This window comes from Tinamus guttatus, unplaced genomic scaffold, assembly GCF_059628265.1.
Source record: "Tinamus guttatus ecotype Peru unplaced genomic scaffold, ASM5962826v1 Tinamus_guttatus_pri_ptg000151l, whole genome shotgun sequence".
Taxonomy (NCBI): Eukaryota; Metazoa; Chordata; class Aves; order Tinamiformes; family Tinamidae; genus Tinamus; species Tinamus guttatus.
In genome coordinates, this window is record NW_028288685.1 from 2,132,918 (window position 1) to 2,145,762 (window position 12,845).

The window sequence follows — 12,845 nt, forward strand, 5'->3', positions numbered from 1 at the left end:
GGGGCTCTCCGCTTCATCCATCCCCTGACTGCATACTAGCACCAAAGGCCTGCTAAAGCGTTTCGCAGAAAACACCAAGGAACCTGTTTCTCACTCCAACTACAAAGCATGCGCAACATGAGTCTTGGCACAGCAGAACACTTCCCTTGGCATGCCCTTTGCAGCCTCACTCCAAACGGGGCTCTCCGCATCATCCATCCCCTGACTCCATACTAGCACCAAAGGGCTGCTAAAGCGTTTCGCAGAAAACACCAAGGAACCTGTTTCTCACTCCAACCACAAAGCGTGCGCAGCACGAGTCTTGGCACAGCAGAACACTTCCCTTGGCATGCCCTTTGCAGCCTCACTCCAAACGGGGCTCTCCGCTTCATCCATCCCCTAACTCTATACTAGCACCAAAGGGCTGCTAAAGCGTTTCGCAGAAAACACCAAGGAACCTGTTTCTCACTCCAACCACAAAGCCTGAGCAGCACGAATCTTGGCACAGCAGAACACTTCCTTGGCATGCCCTTTGCAGCCTCACTCCAAACGGGGCTCTCCGCTTCATCCACCCCCTGACTCCATACTAGCACCAACGGGTTGCTAAAGCGTTTCGCAGAAAACACCAAGGAACCTGTTTCTCACTCCAACCACAAAGCGTGCGCAGCACGAGTCTTGGCACAGCAGAACACTTCCTTGGCATGCCCTTTGCAGCCTCACTCCAAACGGGGCTCTCTGCTTCATCCATCCCCTGACTCCATACTAGCACCAACGGGCTGCTAAAGCGTTTCGCAGAAAACACCAAGGAACCTTTTTCTCACTCCAACCACAAAGCGTGCGCAGCACGAGTCTTGGCACAGCAGAACACTACCCTTGGCATGCCCTTTGCAGCCTCACTCCAAACGGGGCTCTCCGTTTCATCCATCCCCTGACTCCATACTAGCACCAAAGTGCTGCTAAAGCGTTTCGCAGAAAACACCAAGGAACCTGTTTCTCACTCCAACCACAAAGCGTGCGCAGCACGAGTCTTGGCACAGCAGAACACTTCCCTTGGCATGCCCTTTGCAGCCTCACCCCAAACGGGGCTCTCCGCTTCATCCATCCCCTAACTCCATACTAGCACCAAAGGGCTGCTAAAGCGTTTCGCAGAAAACACCAAGGAACCTGTTTCTCACTCCAACCACAAAGCGTGCGCAGCACGAGTCTTGGCACAGCAGAACACTTCCTTGGCATGCCCTTTGCAGCCTCACTCCAAACGGGGCTCTCCGCTTCATCCATCCCCTGACTCCATACTAGCACCAACTGGCTGCTAAAGCGTTTCGCAGAAAACACCAAGGAACCTGTTTCTCACTCCAACCACAAAGCGTGCGCAGCACGAGTCTTGGCATAGCAGAACACTTCCCTTGGCATGCCCTTTGCAGCCTCACCCCAAACGGGGCTCTCCGCTTCATCCATCCCCTGACTCCATACTAGCACCAACGGGCTGCTAAAGCGTTTCGCAGAAAACACCAAGGAACCTGTTTCTCACTCCAACCACAAAGCGTGCGCAACACGAGTCTTGGCACAGCAGAACACTTCCCTTGGCATGCCCTTTGCAGCCTCACTCCAAACGGGGCTCTCCGCTTCATCCATCCCCTGACTCCATACTAGCACCAAAGGGCTGCTAAAGCGTTTCGCAGAAAACACCAAGGAACCTGTTTCTCACTCCAACCACAAAGCGTGCGCAGCACGAGTCTTGGCACAGCAGAACTCTTCCCTTGGCATGCCGTTTGCAGACTCACTCCAAACGGGGCTCTCCGCTTCATCCATCCCCTGACTCCATACTAGCACCAATGGCCTGCTAAAGCGTTTCGCAGAAAACACCAAGGAACCTGTTTCTCACTGCAACCACAAAGCGTGCGCAGCAAGAGTCTTGGCACAGCAGAACACTTCCCTTGGCATGCCCTTTGCCGTCTCACTCCAAACGGGGCTCTCCGCTTCATCCATCCCCTAACTCCATACTAGCACCAACGGGCTGCTAAAGCGTTTCGCAGAAAACACCAAGGAACCTGTTTCTCACTGCAACTACAAAGTGTGCGCAGCACGAGTCTTGGCACAGCAGAACACTTCCCTTGGCATGCCCTTTGCAGCCTCACTCCAAACGGGGCTCTCCGCTTCATCCATCCCCTGACTCCATACTAGCACCAACGGCCTGCTAAAGCGTTTCGCAGAAAACACCAAGGAACCTGTTTCTCACTCCAACCACAAAGCGTGCGCAGCACGAGTCTTGGCACAGCAGAACACTTCCCTTGGCATGCCCTTTGCCGTCCCACTCCAAACGGGGCTCTCCGCTTCATCCATCCCCTAACTCCATAGTAGCACCAACGGGCTGCTAAAGCGTTTTGCAGAAAACACCAAGGAACCTGTTTCTCACTCCAACCACAAAGCGTGCGCAGCACGAGTCTTGGCACAGCAGAACACTTCCCTTGGCATGCCCTTTGCAGCCTCACTCCAAACGGGGCTCTCCGCTTCATCCATCCCCTGACTCCATACTAGCACCAAAGGGCTGCTAAAGCGTTTCGCAGAAAACACCAAGGAACCTGTTTCCCACTCCAACCACAAAGCGTGCGCAGCACGAGTCTTGGCACAGCAGAACTCTTCCCTTGGCATGCCCTTTGCAGCCTCACTCCAAACGGGGCTCTCCGCTTCATCCATCCCCTAACTCCATACCCGCACCAACGGGCTGCTAAAGCATTTCGCAGAAAACACCAAGGAACCTGTTTCTCACTCCAACCACAAAGCGTGCGCAGCACGAGTCTTGGCACAGCAGAACACTTCCCTTGGCATGCCCTTTGCAGCCTCATCCCAAACGGGGCTCTCCGCTTCATCCATCCCCTAACTCCATACTAGCACCAACGGCCTGCTAAAGCATTTCGCAGAAAACACCAAGGAACCTGTTTCTCACTCCCACCACAAAGCGTGCGCAGCACGAGTCTTGGCACAGCAGAACACTTCCCTTGGCATGCCCTTTGCAGCCTCACTCCAAACGGGGCTCTCCGCTTCATCCATCCCCTGACTCCATACTAGCACCAACGGGCTGCTAAAGCATTTCGCAGAAAACACCAAGGAACCTGTTTCTCACTCCAACCACAAAGCGTGCGCAGCACGAGTCTTGCCACAGCAGAACTCTTCCCTTGGCATGCCCTTTGCAGCCTCACTCCAAAAAGGGCTCTCCGCTTCATCCATCCCCTAACTCCATACTAGCACCAACGGGCTGCTAAAGCGTTTCGCAGAAAACACCAAGGAACCTGTTTCTCACTCCAACCACAAAGCGTGCGCAGCACGAGTCTTGGCACAGCAGAACACTTCCCTTGGCATGCCCTTTGCAGCCTCACTCCAAACGGGGCTCTCCGCTTCATCCATCCCCTAACTCCATACTAGCACCAACGGGCTGCTAAAGCGTTTCGCAGAAAACACCAAGGAACCTGTTTCTCACTCCAACCACAAAGCGTGCGCAGCACGAGTCTTGGCACAGCAGAACACTTCCCTTGGCATGCCCTTTGCAGCCTCACCCCAAACGGGGCTCTCCGCTTCATCCATCCCCTAACTCCATACTAGCACCAACGGGCTGCTAAAGCGTTTCGCAGAAAACACCAAGGAACCTGTTTCTCACTGCAACCACAAAGCGTGCGCAGCACGAGTCTTGGCACAGCAGAACACTTCCCTTGGCATGCCCTTTGCAGCCTCACCCCAAACGGGGCTCTCCGCGTCATCCATCCCCTAACTCCATACTAGCACCAACGGGCTGCTAAAGCGTTTCGCAGAAAACACCAAGGAACCTGTTTCTCACTCCCACCACAAAGCGTGCGCAGGACGAGTCTTGGCACAGCAGAACACTTCCCTTGGCATGCCCTTTGCAGCCTCACTCCAAACGGGGCTCTCCGCTTCATCCATCCCCTAACTCCATACTAGCACCAACGGGCTGCTAAAGCGTTTCGCAGAAAACACCAAGGAACCTGTTTCTCACTCCCACCACAAAGCGTGCGCAGCACGAGTCTTGGCACAGCAGAACTCTTCCCTTGCCATGCCCTTTGCAGCCTCACTCCAAACGGGGCTCTCCGCTTCATCCATCCCCTGACTCCATACTAGCACCAACGGGCTGCTAAAGCGTTTCGCAGAAAACAACAAGGAACCTGTTTCTCACTCCCACCACAAAGCGTGCGCAGCACGAGTCTTGGCACAGCAGAACACTTCCCTTGGCATGCCCTTTGCAGCCTCACTCCAAACGGGGCTCTCCGCTTCATCCATCCCCTGACTCCATACTAGCACCAAAGGGCTGCTAAAGCGTTTCGCAGAAAACACCAAGGAACCTGTTTCTCACTCCCACCACAAAGCGTGCGCAGGACGAGTCTTGGCACAGCAGAACACTTCCCTTGGCATGCCCTTTGCAGCCTCACTCCAAACGGGGCTCTCCGCTTCATCCATCCCCTAACTCCATACTAGCACCAACGGGCTGCTAAAGCGTTTCGCAGAAAACACCAAGGAACCTGTTTCTCACTCCAACCACAAAGCGTGCGCAGGACGAGTCTTGGCACAGCAGAACACTTCCCTTGGCATGCCCTTTGCAGCCTCACTCCAAACGGGGCTCTCCGCTTCATCCATCCCCTGACACCATACTAGCACCAAAGGGCTGCTAAAGCGTTTCGCAGAAAACAACAAGGAACCTGTTTCTCACTCCCACCACAAAGCGTGCGCAGCACGAGTCTTGGCACAGCAGAACACTTCCCTTGGCATGCCCTTTGCAGCCTCACTCCAAACGGGGCTCTCCGCTTCATCCATCCCCTGACTCCATACTAGCACCAAAGGGCTGCTAAAGCGTTTCGCAGAAAACACCAAGGAATCTGTTTCTCACTCCAACCACAAAGCGTGCGCAGCACGAGTCTTGGCACAGCAGGACACTTCCCTTGGCATGCCCTTTGCAGCCTCACTCCAAAAAGGGCTCTCCGCTTCATCCATCCCCTAACTCCATACTAGCACCAACGGGCTGCTAAAGGGTTTCGCAGAAAACACCAAGGAACCTGTTTCTCACTCCAACCACAAAGCGTGCGCAGCACGAATCTTGGCACAGCAGAACACTTCCCTTGGCATGCCCTTTGCAGCCTCACTCCAAACGGGGCTCTCCGCTTCATCCATCCCCTGACTGCATACTAGCACCAACGGGCTGCTAAAGCGTTTCGCAGAAAACACCAAGGAATCTGTTTCTCACTCCAACCACAAAGCGTGCGCAGCACGAGTCTTGGCACAGCAGAACACTTCCCTTGGCATGCCCTTTGCAGCCTCACTCCAAACGGGGCTCTCCGCTTTATCCATCCCCTAACTCTATACTAGCACCAAAGGGCTGCTAAAGCGTTTCGCAGAAAACACCAAGGAACCTGTTTCTCACTCCAACCACAAAGCGTGCGCAGCACGAGTCTTGGCACAGCAGAACACTTCCCTTGGCATGCCCTTTGCAGCCTCACTCCAAACGGGGCTCTCCGCTTCATCCACCCCCTGACTCCATACTAGCACCAACGGGTTGCTAAAGCGTTTCGCAAAAAAGACCAAGGAACCTGTTTCTCACTCCAACCACAAAGCGTGCGCAGCACGAGTCTTGGCACAGCAGAACACTTCCCTTGGCATGCCCTTTGCAGCCTCACTCCAAACGGGGCTCTCCGCTTCATCCATCCCCTGACTGCATACTAGCACCAACGGGCTGCTAAAGCGTTTCGCAGAAAACACCAAGGAACCTGTTTCTCACTCCAACTACAAAGCGTGCGCAGGACGAGTCTTGGCACAGCAGAACACTTCCCTTGGCATGCCCTTTGCAGCCTCACTCCAAACGGGGCTCTCCGCTTCATCCATCCCCTAACTCCATACTAGCACCAAAGGGCTGCTAAAGCGTTTCGCAGAAAACACCAAGGAACCTGTTTCTCACTCCAACCACAAAGCGTGCGCAGCAAGAGTCTTGGCACAGCAGAACACTTCCCTTGGCATGCCCTTTGCAGCCTCACTCCAAACGGGGCTCTCCGCTTCATCCATCCCCTGACTGCATACTAGCACCAACGGGCTGCTAAAGCGTTTCGCAGAAAACACCAAGGAATCTGTTTCTCACTCCAACCACAAAGCGTGCGCAGCACGAGTCTTGGCACAGCAGAACACTTCCCTTGGCATGCCCTTTGCAGCCTCACTCCAAACGGGGCTCTCCGCTTCATCCATCCCCTAACTCTATACTAGCACCAAAGGGCTGCTAAAGCGTTTCGCAGAAAACACCAAGGAACCTGTTTCTCACTCCAACCACAAAGCCTGAGCAGCACGAATCTTGGCACAGCAGAACACTTCCCTTGGCATGCCCTTTGCAGCCTCACTCCAAACGGGGCTCTCCGCTTCATCCACCCCCTGACTCCATACTAGCACCAACGGGTTGCTAAAGCGTTTCGCAGAAAACACCAAGGAACCTGTTTCTCACTCCAACCACAAAGCGTGCGCAGCACGAGTCTTGGCACAGCAGAACACTTCCTTGGCATGCCCTTTGCAGCCTCACTCCAAACGGGGCTCTCCGCTTCATCCATCCCCTGACTCCATACTAGCACCAACGGGCTGCTAAAGCGTTTCGCAGAAAACACCAAGGAACCTGTTTCTCACTCCAACCACAAAGCGTGCGCAGCACGAGTCTTGGCACAGCAGAACACTACCCTTGGCATGCCCTTTGCAGCCTCACTCCAAACGGGGCTCTCCGTTTCATCCATCCCCTGACTCCATACTAGCACCAAAGGGCTGCTAAAGCGTTTCGCAGAAAACACCAAGGAACCTGTTTCTCACTCCCACCACAAAGCGTGCGCAGCACGAGTCTTGGCACAGCAGAACTCTTCCCTTGGCATGCCCTTTGCAGCCTCACTCCAAACGGGGCTCTCCGCTTCATCCATCCCCTGACTCCATACTAGCACCAACGGGCTGCTAAAGCGTTTCGCAGAAAACACCAAGGAACCTGTTTCTCACTGCAACCACAAAGCGTGCGCAGCACGAGTCTTGGCACAGCAGAACACTTCCCTTGGCATGCCCTTTGCAGCCTCACTCCAAACGGGGCTCTCCGCTTCATCCATCCCCTAACTCCATACTAGCACCAAAGGGCTGCTAAAGCGTTTCGCAGAAAACACCAAGGAACCTGTTTCTCACTCCAACCACAAAGCGTGCGCAGCACGAGTCTTGGCACAGCAGAACTCTTCCCTTGGCATGCCCTTTGCAGCCTCACTCCAAACGGGGCTCTCCGCTTCATCCATCCCCTGACTCCATACTAGCACCAACGGGCTGCTAAAGCGTTTCGCAGAAAACACCAAGGAACCTGTTTCTCACTGCAACCACAAAGCGTGCGCAGGACGAGTCTTGGCACAGCAGAACACTTCCCTTGGCATGCCCTTTGCAGCCTCACTCCAAACGGGGCTCTCCGCTTCATCCTTCCCCTGGCTCCATACTAGCACCAAAGGGCTGCTAAAGCGTTTCGCAGAAAACACCAAGGAACCTGTTTCTCACTCCAACCACAAAGCGTGCGCAGCACGAGTCTTGGCACAGCAGAACACTTCCCTTGGCATGGCCTTTGCAGCCTCACTCCAAACGGGGCTCTCCGCTTCATCCTTCCCCTGGCTCCATACTAGCACCAACGGGCTGCTAAAGCGTTTCGCAGAAAACACCAAGGAACCTGTTTCTCACTCCCACCACCAAGCGTGCACAGCACGAGTCTTGGCACAGCAGAAGAGTTCCCTTGGCATGCCCTTTGCAGCCTCACTCCAAACGGGGCTCTCCGCTTCATCCATCCCCTAACTCCATACTAGCACCAAAGGGCTGCTAAAGCGTTTCGCAGAAAACACCAAGGAACCTGTTTCTCACTCCCACCACAAAGCGTGCGCAGCACGAGTCTTGGCACAGCAGAACTCTTCCCTTGGCATGCCCTTTGCAGCCTCACTCCAAACGGGGCTCTCCGCTTCATCCATCCCCTGACTCCATACTAGCACCAACGGGCTGCTAAAGCGTTTCGCAGAAAACACCAAGGAACCTGTTTCTCACTCCCACCACAAAGCGTGCGCAGCACGAGTCTTGGCACAGCAGAACACTTCCCTTGGCATGCCCTTTGCAGCCTCACTCCAAACGGGGCTCTCCGCTTCATCCATCCCCTGACTGCATACTAGCACCAAAGGCCTGCTAAAGCGTTTCGCAGAAAACACCAAGGAACCTGTTTCTCACTCCAACCACAAAGCGTGCGCAGCACGGGTCTTGGCACAGCAGAACTCTTCCCTTGGCATGCCCTTTGCAGCCTCACTCCAAACGGGGCTCTCCGCTTCATCCATCCCCTGACTGCATACTAGCACCAACGGCCTGCTAAAGCGTTTCGCAGAAAACACCAAGGAACCTGTTTCTCACTCCAACCACAAAGCGTGCGCAGCAAAAGTCTTGGCACAGTAGAACACTTCCCTTGGCATGCCCTTTGCCGTCTCACTCCAAACGGGGCTCTCTGCTTCATCCATCCCCTGACTCCATACTAGCACCAACGGGCTGCTAAAGCGTTTCGCAGAAAACACCAAGGAACCTGTTTCTCACTCCAACCACAAAGCGTGCGTAGCACGAGTCTTGGCACAGCAGAACACTACCCTTGGCATGCCCTTTGCAGCCTCACTCCAAACGGGGCTCTCCGTTTCATCCATCCCCTGACTCCATACTAGCACCTACGGGCTGCTAAAGCGTTTCGCAGAAAACACCAAGGAACCTGTTTCTCACTTCAACCACAAAGCGTGCGCAGCACGAGTCTTGGCACAGCAGAACACTACCCTTGGCATGCCCTTTGCAGCCTCACTCCAAACGGGGCTCTCCGCTTCATCCATCCCCTGACTCCATACTAGCACCAACGGGCTGCTAAAGCGTTTCGCAGAAAACACCAAGGAAGCTGTTTCTCACTCCAACCACAAAGCGTGCGCAGCACGAGTCTTGGCACAGCAGAACACTTCCCTTGGCATGCCCTTTGCAGCCTCACTCCAAACGGGGCTCTCTGCTTCTTCCTTCCCCTGGCTGCATACTAGCACCAACGGGCTGCTAAAGCGTTTCGCAGAAAACAACAAGGAACCTGTTTCTCACTCCCACCACCAAGCGTGCACAGCACGAGTTTTGGCACAGCAGAAGAGTTCCCTTGGCATGCCCTTTGCAGCCTCACTCCAAACGGGGCTCTCCGCTTCATCCATCCCCTAACTCCATACTAGCACCAACGGGCTGCTAAAGCGTTTCGCAGAAAACACCAAGGAACCTGTTTCTCACTCCCACCACAAAGCGTGCGCAGGACGAGTCTTGGCACAGCAGAACACTTCCCTTGGCATGCCCTTTGCAGCCTTACTCCAAACGGGGCTCTCTGCTTCATCCATCCCCTAACTCCATACTAGCACCAAAGGGCTGCTAAAGCGTTTCGCAGAAAACACCAAGGAACCTTTTTCTCACTCCCACCACAAAGCGTGCGCAGCACGAGTCTTGGCACAGCAGAACTCTTCCCTTGGCATGCCCTTTGCAGCCTCACTCCAAACGGGGCTCTCCGTTTCATCCATCCCCTGACTCCATACTAGCACCAACGGGCTGCTAAAGCGTTTCGCAGAAAACACCAAGGAACCTGTTTCTCACTCCCACCACAAAGCGTGCGCAGCACGAGTCTTGGCACAGCAGAACACTTCCCTTGGCATGCCCTTTGCAGCCTCACTCCAAACGGGGCTCTCCGCTTCATCCATCCCCTGACGCCATACTAGCACCAACGGGCTGCTAAAGCGTTTCGCAGAAAACACCAAGGAACCTGTTTCTCACTCCAACCACAAAGCGTGCGCAGCACGAGTCTTGGCACAGCAGAACTCTTCCCTTGGCATGCCCTTTGCAGCCTCACTCCAAACGGGGCTCTCCGCTTCATCCATCCCCTGACTGCATACTAGCACCAACGGCCTGCTAAAGCGTTTTGCAGAAAACACCAAGGAACCTGTTTCTCACTCCAACCACAAAGCGTGCGCAGCAAAAGTCTTGGCACAGTAGAACACTTCCCTTGGCATGCCCTTTGCCGTCTCACTCCAAACGGGGCTCTCACTTCATCCATCCCCTAACTCCATACTAGCACCAACGGGCTGCTAAAGCGTTTCGCAGAAAACACCAAGGAACCTGTTTCTCACTGCAACCACAAAGCGTGCGCAGCATGAGTCTTGGCACAGCAGAACACTTCCTTTGGCATGCCCTTTGCAGCCTCACTCCAAACGGGGCTCTCCGCTTCATCCATCCCCTGACTCCATACTAGCACCAAAGGGCTGCTAAAGCGTTTCGCAGAAAACACCAAGGAACCTGTTTCTCACTCCAACCACAAAGCGTGCGCAGCACGAGTCTTGGCACAGCAGAACACTTCCCTTGGCATGCCCTTTGCAGCCTCACTCCAAACGGGGCTCTCCGCTTCATCCATCCCCTAACTCCATACTAGCACCAACGGGCTGCTAAAGCGTTTCGCAGAAAACACCAAGGAACCTGTTTCTCACTCCCACCACAAAGCGTGCGCAGCACGAGTCTTGGCACAGCAGAACACTTCCCTTGGCATGCCCTTTGCAGCCTCACTCCAAACGGGGCTCTCCGCTTCATCCATCCCCTGATGCCATACTAGCACCAACGGGCTGCTAAAGCGTTTCGCAGAAAACACCAAGGAACCTGTTTCTCACTCCAACCACAAAGCGTGCGCAGCACGAGTCTTGGCACAGCAGAACACTTCCCTTGGCATGCCCTTTGCAGCCTCACTCCAAACGGGGCTTTCCGCTCCATCCATCCCCTAACTCCATACTAGCACCAACGGGCTGCTAAAGCGTTTCGCAGAAAACACCAAGGAACCTGTTTCTCACTCCCACCACAAAGCGTGCGCAGCACGAGTCTTGGCACAGCAGAACTCTTCCCTTGGCATGCCCTTTGCAGCCTCACTCCAAACGGGGCTCTCCGCTTCATCCATCCCCTGACTCCATACTAGCACCAACGGGCTGCTAAAGCGTTTCGCAGAAAACACCAAGGAACCTGTTTCTCACTGCAACCACAAAGCGTGCGCAGCACGAGTCTTGGCACAGCAGAACACTTCCCTTGGCATGCCCTTTGCAGCCTCACTCCAAACGGGGCTCTCCGCTTCATCCTTCCCCTGACTCCATAATAGCACCAACGGGCTGCTAAAGCGTTTCGCAGAAAACACCAAGGAACCTGTTTCTCACTCCAACCACAAAGCGTGCGCAGCACGAGTCTTGGCACAGCAGAACACTACCCTTGGCATGCCCTTTGCAGCCTCACTCCAAACGGGGCTCTCCGTTTCATCCATCCCCTGACTCCATACTAGCACCAAAGGGCTGCTAAAGCGTTTCGCAGAAAACACCAAGGAACCTGTTTCTCACTCCAACCACAAAGCGTGCGCAGCACGAGTCTTGGCACAGCAGAACACTACCCTTGGCATGCCCTTTGCAGCCTCACTCCAAACGGGGCTCTCCGCTTCATCCATCCCCTGACTCCATACTAGCACCAACGGGCTGCTAAAGCGTTTCGCAGAAAACACCAAGGAACCTGTTTCTCACTGCAACCACAAAGCGTGCGCAGCACGAGTCTTGGCACAGCAGAACTCTTCCCTTGGCATGCCCTTTGCAGCCTCACTCCAAACGGGGCTCTCCGCTTCATCCATCCCCTGACTGCATACTAGCACCAACGGCCTGCTAAAGCGTTTTGCAGAAAACACCAAGGAACCTGTTTCTCACTCCAACCACAAAGCGTGCGCAGCAAAAGTCTTGGCACAGTAGAACACTTCCCTTGGCATGCCCTTTGCCGTCTCACTCCAAACGGGGCTCTCACTTCATCCATCCCCTAACTCCATACTAGCACCAACGGGCTGCTAAAGCGTTTCGCAGAAAACACCAAGGAACCTGTTTCTCACTGCAACCACAAAGCGTGCGCAGCATGAGTCTTGGCACAGCAGAACACTTCCTTTGGCATGCCCTTTGCAGCCTCACTCCAAACGGGGCTCTCCGCTTCATCCATCCCCTAACTCCATACTAGCACCAACGGGCTGCTAAAGCGTTTCGCAGAAAACACCAAGGAACCTGTTTCTCACTCCCACCACAAAGCGTGCGCAGCACGAGTCTTGGCACAGCAGAACACTTCCCTTGGCATGCCCTTTGCAGCCTCACTCCAAACGGGGCTCTCCGCTTCATCCATCCCCTGATGCCATACTAGCACCAACGGGCTGCTAAAGCGTTTCGCAGAAAACACCAAGGAACCTGTTTCTCACTCCAACCACAAAGCGTGCGCAGCACGAGTCTTGGCACAGCAGAACACTTCCCTTGACATGCCCTTTGCAGCCTCACTCCAAACGGGGCTTTCCGCTCCATCCATCCCCTAACTCCATACTAGCACCAACGGGCTGCTAAAGTGTTTCGCAGAAAACACCAAGGAACCTGTTTCTCACTCCCACCACAAAGCGTGCGCAGCACGAGTCTTGGCACAGCAGAACTCTTCCCTTGGCATGCCCTTTGCAGCCTCACTCCAAACGGGGCTCTCCGCTTCATCCATCCCCTGACTCCATACTAGCACCAACGGGCTGCTAAAGCGTTTCGCAGAAAACACCAAGGAACCTGTTTCTCACTGCAACCACAAAGCGTGCGCAGCACGAGTCTTGGCACAGCAGAACACTTCCCTTGGCATGCCCTTTGCAGCCTCACTCCAAACGGGGCTCTCCGCTTCATCCTTCCCCTGACTCCATAATAGCACCAACGGGCTGCTAAAGCGTTTCGCAGAAAACACCAAGGAACCTGTTTCTCACTCCAACCACAAAG